At 43.7% G+C, this 19,559-nt stretch overlaps 1 protein-coding gene across 1 annotated transcript in view; it reads left to right on the top strand.

The window, feature by feature from the left end:
* Window positions 1-1,462: 1,462 nt before the first annotated feature.
* LOC115081981 (putative methyltransferase DDB_G0268948) overlaps window positions 1,463-19,559 on the top strand; it is a gene marked incomplete at its 3' end in the record, with an annotated part of 47,266 nt that continues 29,169 nt past the window's right edge. The window contains exons 1-3 of the mRNA XM_029586220.1: window positions 1,463-1,553; window positions 1,808-1,842; window positions 17,520-18,423. The remainder of the gene's footprint in view (window positions 1,554-1,807; window positions 1,843-17,519; window positions 18,424-19,559) is intronic.

Genomic DNA, 19,559 nt, shown 5'->3' with positions numbered 1-19,559 from the left:
TGAGTGTGCTAGCCTGTGTGAAGGGATTGTGTATGTGAGGGAGCCTGTATGAGGGTGTGTGTATGTGTATTATAGAGAGGGAGCATGTGTGTGAGAGAGGGAGCCTGTGTGAGGGGCAGTACTGAGAACAGGGTCAAATTCTGGGAGTAGCAATAGAGTGGAAAGGGTTGAGCCTAGAGGTGAAGGGGAGAGATATTGGCAGGTGGAGGAGTTGGGGCCTGAAAGGGCAAAGTGGCCAGAGGAATAGGGAGAGCGAGTGGAAGGGACACTCTTACAGTGAATTTCTAGGGAAATTCTGCTCAAAATATTTAAAATTCTGCAACTTTAAGTAACAACCTTTTTCTGTAATAATTTAAAATGTAGTTACTTAAAGACTGTCATGTAAATTGTTATTTTGACTAATAATTGTGTTATTTTGACCAATAAAAAGGAACTTTAGCGCAAATAATGTAACTATAAACAAACTGATGATGATAACAACTTTCCTACTAGTGAATGCCCAATCCGTAACGAAGAAATTTCCAATAATCTCTGATCTACTTTACTACACAAAACCTAGTTTCATTGCAATAACTGAATTATGGTTAAAAAAAAATCAGGCACAATTATGAAAAATAAAATAGCACATAAAAACTACGATGTTTTCTCAATCCCAAGAGCAAATAAAGGGGGGGCTACTACTACTCAATCATTGACTGCAGACTCTTTATCTGCTGGTAGTAAGTTGGACTTGCTAGGAAAGAACATCAAACATATAAAAAATACGTTCTTAAAGGGTTACACTATTATTGGCTGGGATTGTTGTGTGTGAGTTTTTAAGGGTAGTAGTAGTTTGCCACTGTTATGAATTGTGTGTGTTTAGAATTAGGACTTTGGGTTAATTTGTGAACTTGCAGAAGTTAAGCCTTTGCTTGTAAGTATTAAAGCTGAAAGTGTGCAAAGGTCACTTACTTGATTTGAAAAGATGAGAGGGACTGGTTCTTGGGCAACTAATCACTAGTTTGAAATGCCTGTATACAAATGCTAGAAGTCTAAAAAGTAAGATGGAAGAGTTAGAATGCATACCACTGAATGAAGAGGTAGATATAATTGCCATCTCAGAGACCTGGTGGAAGGAGGTTAATCAATGGGACACTGTGACACCAGGGTACAAGTTATATTGCAATGAAAAGGTGGATCAAATTGGTGGATGTGGCACTATATGCTGAAGAGGACAGAGGCAAACAGGATAAAAGTTCTACAGGAAACAAAATGCACTGCAGGGGAATAGAATAATAGCTGGAGCATATACCGCCTACCTGGCCAGAATGACAGGTAGATGTTGAAATACTAACAGAAATTAGGAAAGCTAACAAAAATAGCAACATAGTAATAATTGGTGATTTCCACTACCCCAGTATTGACTGGGTAAATATCACACATGATATGCTAAGGAGATAAAGTTTCTAGATGAAATAAATGACTGTTTCATGGAGCAGCTGGTACAAGAACTAAGAAGGAGGAGAACTATTTTACACCTAATCCTTAGAGGATGACATGATTTAGTGAAAGAGGTAATGGTGTTAGGGCCACTTGCGAATCATGGTCATAACATGAACAAATTTGATTTGATAACTGGAGAGAAAATACTAAGGATATCTACTGTAATAGCATTTAACTTTCAAAAGGGAGATTACATGAGAAGCAGGAATGTCAAGTAACATCAGAAATGTTGGCACTTTCTCTTAAACATTAAGTTTTAGCTAGTGAATTTCTTAAATTAAATATTAAGAATTCATTCTTTGTGGTGATTCTATTTTTTCCACAGCTTCAAAAGGATTGTGACGGTTCAGAATCCTGTAGGTAAGCACTACGTCTTCCTTTCGTCCTCTTTTCTGTGTGTTACTATGAAAGTAAGAACATGCATATAAATAGTATGTCCTTTTTCACTTAATCTATATTTCTGTGTTTCTCCTACTTTATTTTCTATTTTTATGACTGTCTTTGTCTCTTTGTGTGCGCCCACTTATCTTGAACTCCCATGAAGTCGTTGCTTGGGGATGTGGCTAGATTACATTGTTGACAATCAGAGCATCTACTTAACCCAGAGACTTTAGAGAAACTTTAGCTGATAGGATTCGATGCTAGAGTCCACTGTTAGTGAGCGAGGGAAGGAACCAAGTCTCTTCTTGACCTCATAATCTTATCTGTAATGTACCTACTATCCTGACTGAACAAGCTCAAAAAGAGATTCTAACTTCCTTTCTCCAATTATCTTCGGCAGACTAAATGTAATTTTTGTGTGGTCCTGAAGACTAAGAGGTAGATTTTAAAAGGTGTGCGCGCGGTTCCCGGTGCGCACACATGGATGCGCAGATTTTATAACATGCATGTGCATGTTATAAAATTCATGGGCCTCACACACATGCATACCGGATTTTATAATCCGCATGTGGGGGGGTGAATTTTAGCAAATTACATGCAACAACCCAGTTGGGCCTCCCCCAGTTCCCTCCCAGTCCACTCCAATTATGAAGCGGACTGGAGGGAACTTCCATACCCCCTGCTTAACCTTCCTTCCCTTTCACCTCTCTACCCCAACCCCTACCCCCTACCTAACTAAAATAATTAAAAAAATTTTTTTACTTACTGCTTCATTGGATCAGAAGCAACTTGCATGCACCAGCCAGCTGCCAAAGCGCACTTTCCCAGAACAGCAGCTAATGGCCCTTGTCCCAGCTGGCCTTCAACCAGCCCCAGCTCACCCCTTTTTCAGGGCCTGGCACTTTTTTCGCATATTGGCACTTACGCACGTGGCTGGGCTCCTTTGAAAATGTGTGCGGTGTGCGCAGGGCCTGGCCACGCACGTAAGTGTCGATGTTTACACGTGCGGCCATTTTAAAATTTTCCCATTATTGTATTTGAACACTGATATATCAAAAGATAACTGAGATTATCCTGCTTAATGAGAGCTGGAATACTATAATATGGAATAATGTTATCATGTAATAGGATTTTTTCAACTATGAGAAAGGATGTCCAGAATAAGTAATGTGATTAAGGTGATGACAATTACTAATAAGTTCTGGAGCCTCTTTTTAATCTTGTGATTGCATAAAACTTTTAAGAATAGTATGAAATGATTTATACATTCTACTCGCACACATTGACAGTTATTCTATTCAGCGTTCTCTTAGAATTCCTACAATCTCCAATAATGCACGAAATTAATAAAATATTTCTGAGCTCTTAATTACCACCTGAGGATTTTATACCCTGATTTAATTAGCATGCGAGAAGGACACTTCTCTTGATAGTTCATGTTCAAGTCAAATATTAAAGAACTTGAATAATTCTGTAAAATAATTTAATTTTTGTGTTTAACAGGATTTATCTTTCATGGTAGCGCTTCCTGGATTCGTTTAAATAATTTTCCACTAATCCAAAGTCACTTCATTAATCATGTGCATTCACAATCAAACCTCCCAAAGAATTCTTTCTTAAACTATTTATAAAACATACATCACTATGTTAATGTAGGATCATTATAATAAGCACTTCTGGTCACCCAGCCTTCATTGCTTTATTCTTAATCATCAGTCCAAAAATTATGCAACATTTTTTTGATTTCTTTTTGCAAATAAAATGGTTAATGGTTGAGTTCAAAATCTGATTTCATTATCACAACATGAGTTGTGTTTGGAGACAGTCTGCATCAAGAGATAAGAACTTTCAACCAATGTTGGTTCATTTGTCAAGTCTATAAAGAAACACAAATTAGTACTAAAATAGAATACAGCTTCTAGCACAATAAGTAATGGCGTGATCTCACCATTTATACTTCCATCATCTTCCTCGGGTTCGAATCTCCCCTGGAAGTAAAAGTTACTGCTTATAATCTAAATAATTCTGTTGCGTCCGTCGGTCGCAGACGGCTGTGACCGCTGTGCCTCACCTCTCTTCTACCCTTTTCCTCCTCCCTGGGAAGGATGGCTGCCTCTGCTGCTGTTTGCCGAAACCCTCGGCGTCTCCGAGCCAGCATGAGCACCCCCGTCCGCCATGCTTCTTCCTGAGTCCTCCTAAGGCACGCGCGCTCATGCTGCCTATGTTTAAGTATATGTATTGGCGGGAACCTTGGGGGCGGCCCCACTGCATGACATCAGTACCTCCTGGAATTTAAACCTCCAATCCGCTCCAGTCAAGCGAGTTAGCAAGGACTTCGGTTTTCCTACTCTGACCGCTTCTAAGCTGCACGCTTGGATTCTACTTCACCCTCCGGGGTATCTCGCTCCAACAGAAGCTCTGGGTACCCGCTCCTCGGGGGCCTCTCGCTTCTATTTCGCCCTTCGAGGTGCTCTACCTAACAACCAAGACACCTGTTCCTCGGGGGTCCTGTCTGCTCTCTTTCAGAAAACTCGGTGCACCCAGGTACTCGCTTCTCGAGGGCCTATCCTGCACCTTGGACCATGGGTCCCTTCACTTCATCCAACTACCGAAGGAAATTACCAGCGCTGCTGCTCCTTGAGTACCACTACACTCCAGCTCTCTTCATTCCACCCTCCTATCCCATGCTGTGGAACACTACCGGACCTTTGATACTTCTGAGTGAGACCTTCATCTATCGAGACTGTCTGAGCTTACTGTGATATCTGGACTACAGTACTCTCCTTTCCCTCAGGCAAGATTCAACTCATCAATTGCAGTATAATAAAGCTTTCCTTCCTCAATATCTGCTTACTGAGTCTAGCCAATCATTGTGGTTCCCCAAGGGGCCCCTCCCCGTGGAAGGAGTCATCGCCACTTTGACCAAGAGTCTACAAATATGCCACAAACCCAACATATTGCTAACTCCATGGACTCGGCTCAGCTCGCAGCCTTCCAGGCCATTCCTGGCCTAGCCCAGTGGATCACTGAGCAACAAAAGTCTCTGGAAAGCCTGGCTGCTGCCTTCAATCAGTTACATGCACAACTGAATACCTCAGCAACTCCAGTGAAAGAATTGCTGTCTCTGGTGGTGACTGTCAAGACCACCGTACCGTTATCCATGCCTACCCATTTCACGGGCAATGCACAGATGTGTAGAGGGTTTGTCAACCAATGCCATATGCATTTTTCCTTGCAACCTACCCTCTTTCCCACAGAAGCTGCCAAGACCTCTTTCCCACAGAAGCTGCCAAGATAGATATCCTATCTCTACTTGAAGGAAGAGCCTTGGCTTGGGCTTCACCATTATGGGAACGTGAAGATCCTATCCTGAATGACTTATCAGGATTTCTAAAACTTTTTTTTTTATTCTTTATTTATCATTTTCATTTCACATATACAGAAAAAAAAACAATTCAGATACGTTTAGTATACATATACTGAAAAATAATTAAGGATAATAAAAATGTTGAAAAATCCTTCTTAAATGTTGTATATCTGAAAACAACATTCTGTTAAACTCTGAAAATATAGAGAAAATAGAAAAAAAGAGAAAAAGGCGAGGCTGAATTAAGGAAATTAAATATAGATTAAAGGAGATTTTTTTCCTGAAAATTAACCATGAAAAAACTTTACATAATCCAACTGGCATCATTTCTATATTCCCTACCATAGCTACTCACTTATTGGTAAAACACTTGAAAGAGATGATTCTGCAATAGGCAATTCTGATACAACAGATTGCTGGGCTTCCACAAATTGTTGTATCTGATCTACTTGATAGAAAACATATGTGTGTTCTCCCTTCTTAAGTTCGCATCTACATGGATAAAGTAGAAAGAAAGTGAACCCTAATGAAATAATCTGTTGCCGCATAGCGAGAAATTCTCTAAAACTTTTCAAGTCTGTCTTTGATGACCCGGCTAGCTACACCATTGCTGGATCCGCTCTGCATAAACTCCAGCAAGGTAATAAGCTGCTAACAGACTACGTGATCGAATTCAAGACTTTAGCATCCGGAGCAGCTGGAGAAATAATTACCTTTGAAAAACCCTCCAGGAGACTGGCTGGAATGTTCCTTTACTTTGGGTGAGTTTTTAACTCACTGAATTGCCTTTTGCTGTGACTCTGACATCAGTGGGAGGGGCCAGAGACTACCTACAAGATCGGCACTTCTGCACCCTTTGTTTGAGCAGCTGGAGAGATAATTACCGTTGAAAAACCCTCCGGGAGACTGGCTGGACTGTTTCTTTACTTTGGGTGAGTTTTTAACTCACTGAATTGCCTTTTGCTGTGACTCTGTCAGTGGGAGGGGCCAGAGACTGCCTACAAGATTGGCACTTCTGCGGCACGCCACTGCCGCCTGCCAAAGCCGGCGTGCCTAAGGGGCACGCGGCTTTGCCTGGCTTCGTCCGGATTTGTCCGGGTTTTGTCTGGGGGTTTTACTACTGGATCTCCCAGAGATCTAGTATATGATTTCCTATACTCTGGGGTTGCCCCTGCAGGCGGTATAAATTTGAATACCGGAACTTTGTAAGAGAGCTGTTTTAGGAATTGAAACTTTGTTTGTTTGTAATTTCCTTAAACATTATGCCTCATAAAAGGAAGGCTAAGGTAAGGGTTTTCCCAGCTGAACCTAATCCTTCTTCTCAACAATGTCTCATACCTGAATATGCCGTTCCGACAGTAACACAGGGTTTGGTTACACCCATTGGGGAGATTGTGGGAGGAACACAACTGTCCCCTGGGGAAATATCTTTGAGTCCCCCTGTACCTCGCCAGTTGATTATAGCTTCCCCTCTAAGCTTTCCCTCAGTTGCTGGTGTAGTTGGAGATACTTCTACTATACTATCCCAGCCAGCTGGAAACTGTAAGGAATTAGTAGAGATAGCTAGGACTTCCACTCCAGATTTGAGATTAAATTTACCTTGGGGAATGGAAACTCCCCTAGAGGTTAATGCTTCTAGCAGTCAAGATCAAAAACACATTCTGGGGGTGGGTAATATCTTCCTAGCTGGGATTGAAGAAAAAACAACTGTAACATTGGAGTTCTTAGCAGACTTAATGAAGAAACAAGCAAATAGTATTCGGGATCAATCAAAAATATTACAGCAAGTTTCTAAGAAGCTTGATTCTGTAACGCAAGACCATCAGCGAATTCTTACAGAACAATGTACACAGATTCTATCCTCAGAAGGGGAGGTAAAGGGTTTAAATGATTTATCAGAGGTTATTACCCGAGAAAGATTTGCTACATCTAGGAAAATGGAGTTCTTTGAGAAGACAATTAAACATTTGAATATTTGAATATTAAATTTTCCTAAGGTGAAAGAGGAGAGTTTGATTACCTTTAAAAAAAATATCTGAAGGAAACTTTAAAAATTCCTTCAGCCAATATTCCTGAAATAAAAAAATTACATTTACCATTTAAGCAAACCCCTATAAGCAATAGTGTTCCTAGGGAACCCATAGATTTTCAAAATCTTACCCAATACTTAGAGGAAACACAAGTTGAGATTGTGGAACGAATTACTCTTTTAGTGACTTTTCAGACCCAAGAAGAAATGAATTCTGTGATGCAGGCATATTTTAACAATATGGGTACATTATTTCTGGAAGGTTTGGATAGGATTTACCCCGACCATGCTAGAAATACACAGATTAGACGTAGGGCTTTTCTATCGTTAAAGCCTAACGTTATTGCTTTAGGTGCAACTATGATTATTAAATATCCATGTAAATGTGTGTTAAAACTGCATGGGAATGTATATACTTTCTTTGAAGTCACTCAGTTACAAGAATTCTTGAATGCTAGATGCTAGTTTCTATTAATGATGGAGGTAATTAGATTGTTAATGTTGGAGCTTTCTGTGGTAGTAAGTTAGTTGATATTACTTTTTTCTTTAATCCTCATTTACAATGTTTAATCTCCTGCACATTACCTCTATGATGAAAGCACTGAATATCTGTAAAAAAAAATTTCAAAAGAAAAGTTAAAAATTTCTTCTGTTATCTGGTTAGATTAAGATAACAAATGTTCAGCCTATTATTGCATTTGCAAAGGTCATTTCTTTGTAATTTTTGATAAAAAAGTAATAAAGATAAAATTTAAAAAAAAAAATTTTAGCATCCGAGTTACACTGGGACACAGGATGTCTATGTGCTATCTTCATGGAGGGCCTCAACTCTCATTTAAAGGACAAATTGGTGGCTCACGATATGCCTGATACACTTGAGTCTCTCATGGAACTGGCTGGGAGAATTGACCGCCGTATTCGAGACCAAACTCAAGAGACCAAGAGTCCTCGGAAGCCCGTTCTGGGAGCTAACCATCCTAAACATGTGCCTATTGCCTCAAGCCTACCGTCTGTTTCCTTTGAAGAAGACAAGCCTATGCAACTAGGACGAAGTCATTTAACTTCCAAGGAATGACGATTCCGCAAACTCATGGGGCTATGCATGTACTGTGGCCAATTAGGCCACGCCATCCAAACCTGTCCCATCTATCCAGGAAACTGACAGGCCTAGGATCTGCAGGAGGACTCCTCCTAGGCCTCACCACTTCAACTCCTCCATTATCTCTACCAGTCTTTCTCATTCACGGGAGCTTTGAGTTTCAGACAATTGCCCTCATTGTTGTGTCCGTCGGTTCCTGACGCCCTCTCTCCACCTTCCTTACCTCTTTGGCAACTCTCTCTTCGACCGCGGGAAGATTGGCTGCTGTGGCGTCCTTCTGCCAAAGTTCCTCCGGCGTCCCTGGACTGGCTAGACGCTGCAACCCGCCATATTTCCTGGAGTCCTAAAGGCGCACGCATGGCGCGGCCCCAACTGAAGTACTGGCAATGGCGCGAACATCAGGGGCATCCCCCTGAGATGACATCACCCACGACGGATATATAAGGTCTTAGAATTTGCTAACAGATTGAGTTAACAAGGATAGGGTTTGGGTTACTCTACCTAAGCTACTCTGCCTCCTTGGACTTACCAGGGGTACCCGCTCCTCGGGGGCCTCGCTCTCTCCTTTGTTTTTCAGGTGACAGTCTGGAACCGGTACTCGCTCCTCGAGGGCCCTCATTCCCAGACTTGCTCCGTATTCTCTTCTGCCTGGAAGTCATCACTGCCAACTACATCAGTGAGTTACCATCGCTCTCTCAGAGCTTTCCCTGGAACCAGGTACTCGCTCCTCGATGGCCTATACATTCCTGCTCCTGGGCTTCTATGAGACATTGTGTGAGTATTACCATCAGGTTCGGTACATGAACTCTGCATACACTGCCTACTCACTATATTTCAGTTTCTCTACAGCTCAGCCTCCAGGGATTGCTGTTCCAGTATCTGAGTGACTACAGCCCAGCCGGGCATTCCAGCTCACTATTGCCACCTCTGGTGGTTCAGGATACTGTCTAATAAAATAACTAGTGTGTGTCTGTCTCCATACTCTGAGCCTGACCAGTGGTCCCTCTCGTGATCTTTCCCCCGGGGGCATGGTCATCTGCCACTGGTCCAAGGATCCACCCACAACTCTCCTAAATAACAACAGATTGCTAACTCCAGCAGATTGCTAACTCCCTAGCAGACTGCTAACTCCCTAACAGATTGCTAACTCCATGGATCTGGCACAACTTAATGCCGTGCAGGCCATACCGGGCCTGGCCCAGTGCATTGTGGAGCAGCAAGACTCCTTGGAGAAACGTACTGCAGCATTTCATCAGCTACACACTCAGAAGGTTCAAGGCACAGCCTCCAACCAAGAAGGTCAGTCAGCAGAGGTAACTTTGAAGACTGCTGTACCACTGGCAGCTCCTATCCGCCTCTCCGGAGAAATCCATAAGACCCGGGGCTTTTTGAACCAGTGCTGCATGCACTTTGCCTTACAGCCGTCTCTATTTCCTACAGCTCTCTCCAAGACTACCTACATCCTTTCATACCTGGATGGTAGGGCCCTGTCTTGGGCATCCACCTTGTGGAAACGCAAGGACTCTATTTTGCAGGACATAGAAGGATTTATGGCCATACGTCCCTACAAGGGCCTGACCTGAAAAGCTGTGCCTGTCCATCCACCGTCCAGGCCATACTTCCCCACAAGGGCCTGACCTGAAACGCTGTGCCGGTCCATCCACCATCCAGGCCATACTTCCCCACAAGGGCCTGACCTGAAACGCTGTGCCTGTCCATCCACCGTCCAGGCCGTACGTCCCCACAAGGGCCTGACCTGAAATGCTGTGCCGGTCCATCCACCATCCAGGCCGTACGTCCCTACATGGGCCTGACCTGAAACGCTGTGCCTGTCCGTCCACATTTGGAATGTAAGAACATATAAAGCTGACTTAAGATGTTTGGAGCTTGCATATTTCATATGCTCAATATTTTTCATGACCTTGCCAACAGTAATATTTCTAGTACTATTGAAAACTGGTGGTAGTTGCACTCTAGTTCATCCTCTGTGTTCCCATTGTTTACAGAGGCACTGTGTAAATCACAAAGTCAACATAGGTTGATATTGTAGATTTGGACTTGAGTAGCAGTTTTCTTATTTCTGAGAGCTCTTCAAGTTCCTTTGTCATCAGCTGAAGTGCATAAGTACAGTTAAAAGCTTCTGGGTATTCAAAAATAATCTCCAGCTTAGTTCTTGCTTCACAAATGGCAGTCTATATTGCTTTAAAAACATCCTCTGTTGAATTATCTTTCAGAAATGAAAAAGATGCCATTTTCTTCTGGCAGTGAACCAGTTCAGGAAGAAGTGACAGGTCAAACCACAACATATCTGCACAAAGGAAATCCTCTAATGCTGTGCCTGTCCGTCCTGGCCTTATGACCCTACAAGGGTTTGACCTCTGTCCTCGACTGCTGTGCCTGTCCCCCCAGGCCTAATGTCCCTACAAGGGTTTGACCTCTGTCCTCGATTGCTGTGCCTGTCCGTCAAGGCCTAATATCCCCAAGTGGGCTTGACCTCTGTCCTCAAATACTGTGCCTGTCCGTCCAGGCCTTATGCCCCTACAAGGGTTTGACCTCTATCCTCGACTGCTGTGCCTGTCTGTCCAGGCCTAATGTCCCCAGGTGGGCTTGACATCTGTCCTGGAATGCTGTGCCTGTCCATCCAGGCCTAATATCCCTACAAGGGTTTGAACTCTGTCCTCGAATGCTGTCCCTGTTCATCCAGGCCTTATGTCCCTACAAGGGTTTGACCTCTATCCTCAACTGCTGTGCCTGTCCGTCCAGGCCTAATGTCCCCAAGTGGGCTTGACATCTGTCCTGGAATGCTGTGCCTGTCCATCCAGGCCTAATATCCCTACAAGGGTTTGACCTCTGTCCTCGAATGCTGTCCCTGTTCATCCAGGCCTTATGTCCCTTTAAGGGTTTGACCTCTGTCCTCAATTGCTGTGCCTGTCCGTCCAGGCCTAATGTCCCCAAGTGGGCTTGACCTCTGTCCTCAAATGCTGTGCCTGTCCATCTAGGCCTTATGTCCCTACAAGGGTTTGACCTCTATCCTCGATTGCTGTGCCTGTTCGCCCAGGCCTATTGTCCCTAGGTGGGCTTAACCTCTGTCCTCGAATGCTGTGCCTGTATGTCCAGGCCTAATGTCCCTAGGTGGGCTTGACCTCTGTCCTTGAATGCTGTGCCTGTCCATCCAGACCTTATGTCCCTAGGGGGGCTTGACCTATGTCCTCAAATGCTGTGCCAGTCCATCCAGGCTTAATGTCCCTAGGTGGGCTTGACCTCTGTCTTCGATTGCTGTGCCTGTCCATACAGACCTTATGTCCCTATAAGGGTTTGACCTCTGTCCTCAATTGCTGTGCCTGTCCGTCCAGGCCTAATGTCCCTAGGTGGGCTTGACCTCTGTCCTCAAATGCTGTGCCTGTCCATCCAGGCTTTATGTCCCTAGGTGGGCTTGACCTCTGTCCTTGAATGCTGTACCTGTCCATCAAGGCCTTATGTCCCTACAAGGGTTTGACCTCTGTCCTCGAACGCTGTGCCTGTCTGTCCAGGCCTAATGTCCCTAGGTGGGCTTGACCTCTGTCCTTGAATGCTGTCCCTGTTTGTCTAGGCCTTATGTCCCTACAAGGGTTTGACCTCTGTCCTGGAATGCTGTGCCTGTCTGTCCAGGCCTTATGTCCCTTGGTGGGCTTGACCTCTGTCCTCGAATGCTGTGCCTGTCCATCCAGGCCTTATGTCCCTAGGTGGGCTTGACCTCTGTCCTCGAATGCTGTGCCTGTCTGTCCCGACCTGTGTCACTACAAGGGCTTGACCTCTGTCCTCGATTGCTGTGTCTGTCCATCCAGGCCTTATGTCCATTCCTAATGGCTAAACCCTCGTTGCAAAGGGAAATGTCAGTCTCTGGCAATTCAAACTAGTAATCCTTCACAGCATGGATCCTTAAATAAAACAAACAATTTTCTTTAGTTTCAGGGCAGAGAAGAAAACTCCTCCATCTTGCTTATGAAGTCATGATCTGTTTGCAAATGCTTAAATCCTAACAATTTGTACCATTATACAGTCTAGGAGCCAACCCATTCCAGGGAACCCTTTCCTGCTCAAATGAAAGGGAACTTTCCTTTGATGTAGCAGCCTATTTCTTAGCACCTGTTGACCCATGTTCAGAATGAGAAAAGAGCTCCAAGGTACTTAGATTGTGGCAAACACAGTGAGACCCTGCTCCACCTTGCCACGCTTTGAAGTCTCATGCTCCACTCTAGGGACCAACCCATTCTGGGGAGCCCTTCCCTGCTCAAAGGAAAGGGAACTCTCCCCAAGTGTTGCAGCCTATCTTTTAGTACCTGTTGACCCATGTTGAACCGCTGTTCACATGGCACCCTGCTCCATGTCGCCATGCTTTGAAGGCTCGTGCTCCACTCTAGAGGCCAACCCATTCCGGGGAACCCTTTCCTGCTCAAAGGAAAGGGAACTCTCCCCGGGTGTAGCCAGCCTGTATCTACCCTCTGACCCACGTTGAACCACTGTTTAGATGGAAACCTCCTCCGCCTCAGCCTTGAAAATTCTCGATTGTATATCTGCTAACTCCACCAGATTTTAAAAGACCAGCGAGAACTCACTAGACACCAATGGAAATACCCCACTCTCGGGGCAAACCCATTCTAGGGAGCCCTTTCCTGCGCAAAGGAAAGGGAACTCTCCCCAGGTGTAGCAGCTTATCTCTTAGTACCTGTTGACCCATGTTGAACCGCTGTTCAGTGAGACCTCCTCCACGTCGCCATGCTTTGAAGGCTCGTGCTCCACTCTAGGGGCCAACCCATTCTGGGGAGCCCTTTCCTGCTCAAAGGAAAGGGAACTCTCCCCGGGTGTAACCAGCCTGTATCTACCCTCTGCCACTCTGCCTTGCTGCCATACACCAGATGACTCACTCAACTCCTTGTGGTTTTCTTGCCACTATCATAGTTCCTCAGTGTGTTGGTGCTAGTCTTTCTGCTTGCTATGTTCCCCCTTCATTGTGCTGTAGGTTGTTGATGCCACTTGTCTTTCCGCTTTGCCTTTCGCACTGCCTTCGAAGGTTCATGCATCCGTTAACGGTGCTCTCTTTTGAAAGTGTGGTTTGTTTTTGACACTCTCGCTGCTGCTTTGCACCTCTATTAAATCACACTTGCCACTCCTGGTATCCCTTTGCCCCTTTAAAGTACCTTAGGCTATTCATTCTACTTTGGTGCCACTTTGCCACAGTCTAAGAACCTTGGAGCTCTTTTCTCGTTCTGATGATTGCTCCCCAGAAGTTTCATCAGAATTGATAAGCAAACCCCAATTCTGCAGCCAAAAAATAGGCTGCAAATACTTCCCCCTTTTACTTTAATGGTAACCGGAAAATGAATGCAACGTATCAACGGATCGGGGGCGCCATTGAATGAATGCAACGCATTTGCCCGCCGATGAATACGAATACCGAATCGGACGAATCCGTACCCTCTGCACATCCCTAGTGTGCCTGATCTTTGTCACTCAAGGCCTTTCCTTCAGAGAGGTTCAATAAAACAACTAAGGAGAAAGAAGAGCAGGACTGAAGACCCTCCAAGGGATCTTCCCCCTAGGATACAGGTGCAGGCTGGGTACCTGTTTGAAGACTATTGGAACTCAGTAGGGCTATTTAAACCTCTAAGGAGACTCCCTCACAGCACAGGAACCCTCCAGAGTTGGGGACCCTGAAGCTCTCATTCGAGGAGACTTAAGAATTCCCCAGGAACCTGAGTCACCAACCCTTAAACAGAGAGGAGAAGGACGCTCATCTGTAAAACCACTTATTTCTTGAATACCTAGACCTGGGTTTTGTGTTCTTTGTCCCTGGCAAGTATCAGCACCACACTACATAGCTGCATAGAGAAAAGGGTTTCACCTCACCGCCCGGGCCACAAGCACTAGCTTCCCCCCCACAGAAAGGACTCACTACTCAGGTATTAATATTGGAGGGGACAAATGGCAGAGGAAGACAGCCTCTGATATATACATTATTTTGTGTGCCCTGGAAGAATATATCCTCTTCAAGAACCGGGTTTCATAGAGAAAAGAAGCTGTTACAATAAAACATTTCAAGCCATCCAGTTATGCCCAAGTGCTTCTTCAGTGTAGGATTCATCTCCTCTAGCAAATAAAGAATGTTGGTACTGTTGTTTTGCTTAACACATATTCACACAAGAAACAGTAATCCAAGCCTATGTCCTAGATCCTTAAATTGTGGTCTCATTCTTAAGTAGCACTTTTATCCTTGTACTGTAATCATGGCTAGACTGCATATGATGAGTAATATCCATACCTTCTGATACTTCTTGTAAACTAAGTAGCTTATTCCAACTAGAAATATTCTGCATTTCATGCTGGATAAAACCAAGTTTCTTATTTAATTTTGCAGCTGTAATAGTGAGTGTATGTTTTATTCACCTGCTTTAAACAGTCTTGAAACTTTTGACCTCTAAGGTCAAACCAGCAAGTTCTTTAGAAATGATCACCTGAGTTACCGTGATCATTTCTGTCAGGCTATCAAGTTCGTCAAAAATAGGATCAGGGTTAGCAGGTACTCCCTTATACAGTACCCTTTTCACCAGCGAAAGGGGATCACAATTCATCTGCTTCATCCCCAAAGTCACAGTAAATGCTGTCTCAGTCTTACTGCTTCTGACTTCTGATATTATCACTATATAGTTTGTTTATTTATTTGATTTATATTCTGCTTTTTTGGCACTTCACAGTGGATTACATTGAGAAGCAGCTGGCAAAATTGAAGTAATTAAAAGGTGCTGATGCCTTGCTCTTTTTAGGGTTCTCCAAAAACTGATCCTCTATGTGACCATTTTCTGTAAAGCTCACTAGTGCTACTCTCCTGAGTTCTCAGTGTTTTGATGACAAACTCATCCATGCGTGGTCTTAACTATAATATTATGAGGTCACTTAAAATTTTGCCAGAGTTCATCATCACAAAATGGTTTTAAAAGATTTTCCTGGGCCCCCTGTGAGGAGCTCTCTCAAAACACATCTGCTTCTTTGAACTGCATTACATGACCCTCAGATAATGGCATTTTTAGATTTTGGGCATAACATAGTTTAAAAGGGAATAGGAACTGTGTGTAGTGCAAGTGTTAAGTTCACTCAGAAAGGACTGTTGGGTCTGTGTTATACTCAAACACCCACCCCCCCTGCTCCATTCCCTGAGGCCGGAGGGCCTCTGTCGCTGCAGGTACGGGGCCTCCGGCCTGCAGGACACTGCCGGTGCAGCCCCCAGCTGCTTCCTCTCCTAGGCGCACATGCGCACCTCTGCTAAAGATTTAAAGGGCTCGCGGCAGAAAGTTGCCGCCAGCCCTTCCTTTGGACACCAGGGCTCTGCCCTATAAAAATCCTCTATAGCACTATAAATATGACTCAAGTGTGGCTGAAAACAAGAATCAATCACAATAATAAAAATTCAACTATGGAAAGAGGAACTCAATGGGAAGTGGTATCTAGCAACCGTCATATATTGCCACAGTGGACTATATGGCTTATATATAAACCACGCAATTCTCATGGACAGACTAACCGACATCGGAATCAAAGGCACAGTCCTTAACTGGTTCAAGTCTTTCTTGCACAACAGATTCTACAAGGTCAAAATCAACAATTATGAATCACACCCAGTCTGTGCATCTCTAGGAGTTTCCCAAGGCTCTTCCCTATCCCCCACCCTTTTCAACATTTACCTTCTTCCACTCTGCCAGCTCCTATCTAAGCTAAAACTAACACACTACATCTATGCAGATGATGTGCAAATTTTCCTTCCAATCACAATTTCTCTACAAAATACCCTAGAATTCTGGAACAAATGCCTTCAATCCATCAACAACCTTCTATTGAGCCTTAACCTAATTCTCAATACCAACAAAACAGAAATACTTTTGATAACACAAGACGATAAACCTACAAACCTACAACAATCAACCATCCTTTTCAGCTCAAGTCTGAAACCTTGGAGTCATCCTAGACAAACAATTAAATCTAAAAAAATTCATTAATAATACCACAAAAGAAGGCTTCTTTAAACTGCAAATCCTAAAACGGATTAGACCACTCCTCCGTTTCCAAGATTATCGTACAGTTCTTCAGGCAATTATCTTCTCAAAAATCGACTACTGTAATTCTCTTCTACTCGGCCTCCCGACTAATACCATTAAACCCTTGCAAATGCTCCAAAACGCATCAGCAAGAATTCTATCCAAGACCAAAAGAAGAGATCATATTACACCTGTATTAAAAAATCTACACTGGCTCCCAATTAAATATAGAATCACCTACAAAATATTAACTATCATACACGAATCTATACACAACCTCATTCCTCTGGACCTCAATATACCTTTTCAATTACACATACCATCCAGACCAGTAAGAACAGCATATAGAAACTCTCTTCGCTCCACCAATCAAATCCTCTCTAAACAAAAGAGCTTTATCCACAGCAGGTCCTGCAGAATGGAACTCCTTACCACCAGAACTAAGACAAGAACAATGCCTGAACACTTTCAAAAAGAGACTAAAAACCTGGCTATTCGAACAAGCATTTGACTAAAGCCAAACAACTACTCCTTTTCCTCATTTTAACATACATCAGACTTTTCTCCCCGCTTATCCTAGTTCACTCCCCTGTTGTAATGTAATTGCATTCTTATATGCTTATTATTGTTTTAATGTAAACCGAAATGATATGTAACTTTGCTACATGAATTGCGGTATATAAAAATGTTAAATAAATAAATATTGTCAAGCCCGTGGAACACTGGGCTTGACAATATAAGCCATAAACACTGGGCTTGACAATATAAGCCAAAAAAAAAAAAATCTGTGCAACCTATGATTAGACAAGCCCAGTGTTCCACGGGCTTGACAATATAAGCCACATAGTCCACTGTGGCAATATATGACGGTTGCTAGATACCACTTCCCATTGAGTTCCTCTTTCCATAGCTGAATCTTTATTATTGTGATTGCTATAAAAATCCTCAGCAGACACTCCCTTGGTGACTTGGCAGCAAGTCTGCCTTGCTGCATTGTGGTGCCGCTCTAGTTCCTGCTTTCCTGTTGTTCTAGCGCCTGTTCCTGTCTTCCTTTTTCTGGTTCCTGTGTTCCAAGTCCCTGTTCCTGTCTTCCAGCCTGGCTCCTGCTCCTGCTCTTCTCCTTCGGACAAATTCTTCTGGCTTGTCTTCGGATTGGACCTTACGCTTCTCGCTCGCCTCCTGCCCCGGACTTCGGATTGGACCTCACGCTTCTTGCTCGCCACCTGTCTTGGACCTTCGGACCGGATCTCTCATCTCTTGCTCGCTGCCAGCCCTGGAATCGGATCCTCCTTCATCAGAGTTTCATCACAGGGGCCCACCTAAGTGCAGCCGGCCCCCGGAACCCAAGGGCTCAACGGGGCTAGTAGTAGTGAAGCCTCAGCCTCCGGCCCCTGTCATCTGTCAGCCTCTCCTCCTAATGTTGGGAACCTGTGAGTGGTCTTCCTCCCAGGATGCGTCAGTCCCAACTCAGGCAAGGGTCCAGAACACCAGTCAATGTCAGAACAGTCTGTGTGCTAAGCTGGGATCACTTGTTCTTGCACTTTGTACTTTATTGAACCGATGGTCAAACATGAGAAAATAATCCAATTTATTTGAGTGAGGTACTGGCAAACTCTCAGTTTATATTCTTACTCTTTGCTGCTGTTAGTTGTTGGGGCAGGTTCAATAATCTCTCTCCACCCTTTTTCCAGATATGCATGATATCATTAGGGAGTCACATACTCTAAAATGGATAATGAGGGGAGGAGACATTCTAATAAGGCATGGACATATATTCCAGGTTTCAGCACAAAGAGCCCTAGTTGCAGGAATCTGAGTAGATGCAGACCATCCCATGACCTTACTTTTGAATTTAAGACTTGAAACTTTTTATTCTCTGGATCTTCTGAATATCTCAGAACAAGAGCATCTTTTGCAGAATTCAAACCTTATTAAAAATACTAGCTTTTCTTAAAGATTATTTGTTCTTTTACTTGGAATCCTAGCAGTCACCTATCAGGTATTTTCTTCCAATATTGCTTATGATGTTTTCAAATCCACATCTGCATGGGTACATACACTTTTTGGCTGAATTTGATTATTGCAAGCTTATTCTTTGAAATACTTGTTTTGGAGTTTCAATTTTTGTTCAAATTTTATTCCACTCTTGTCAGCCAGATGCATGTTCATTGCCCTTTTTCATTTCTCACTGGCTGATTATTTGTATTTATTTATTTGTAAAGAAACTATGACAGACCCTATGGTCTAGCTGAAATAATGGACCCTGGGTGAGCCTTTATTTCAGCTAGAGAGAGAGTGCAACTTAGTTGTGAAGGGAGAGATTACCATTCAAATGCAGCCTCTTCCTTTGAGGGGTCTGGAATGGCCGTTCTCCTGAGTCTATAGAGCAGCTCCCTACAGAGAGCTTTGGAGGGGGGGGGGGGGGGCGCAGTCCCATTAAGTTTGCTGAGAGTTAGGAGGTAGTTTTGCTTAGCTGCTTTTATTCAGACCGAGTTAGGGGAGCCAAGCAAGCCCTGCTGGGTGGTCCTGACCAGGGTTGGGAGGGGTTTCCTTATCCAAACCACTCACTGGCCGGATAGGATTTTCCCTCTGGGCCTATTTTTCAGGTTTAGGATTTTAAGTGGTAGGAGCATTGTACACTGCCTGGGCTCAGGGCAGGTTAGGGAAGACCTGTCCTCCAGACCCTCCACAAGGAAAGGAGGTGTCAGTGACAGCTGCAAGGAGGAACTCTGGTGTTAAATTCTATTGGGGAAACAGACTTTGATATCAAGATCCAGGAGGAAGTTTGAAACAAAGAGAGCTGCTTGATTCAAGGGGATCCCTCTCATCAGGGATCTAGAAAGAAGAAAGAAAGAGCCTGTGTAAGATCCAAGGAGATCCTGAAGCTCTGCTAATCGTGAGTAAGGGAAACAAAAAAATCACTGTGGACACTCATCCTATGTTTCACTACCCTGGGAAGAGAAAGAGAAAATTTACTCTGTGCCACAGACTCTTTAACATTTTTATCAGATTAGAGGGATTTTTTGACCAATCTAAAGAGACCCTGCCCACTTGGAAGCTCCAATTAACAAAGCCCTGGAGAGTGGTTGTTTCCCTGGTTCTATAGATAGAGGTAAAGAAACTGTAAGAAAACAA

The sequence above is a fragment of the Rhinatrema bivittatum genome, unplaced genomic scaffold (genome assembly GCF_901001135.1).
Source record: "Rhinatrema bivittatum unplaced genomic scaffold, aRhiBiv1.1, whole genome shotgun sequence".
Taxonomy (NCBI): domain Eukaryota; kingdom Metazoa; phylum Chordata; class Amphibia; order Gymnophiona; family Rhinatrematidae; genus Rhinatrema; species Rhinatrema bivittatum.
The sequence above is the reverse complement of the archived record's forward strand: the minus strand, read 5'-3'. Positions and strand labels throughout refer to the sequence as shown.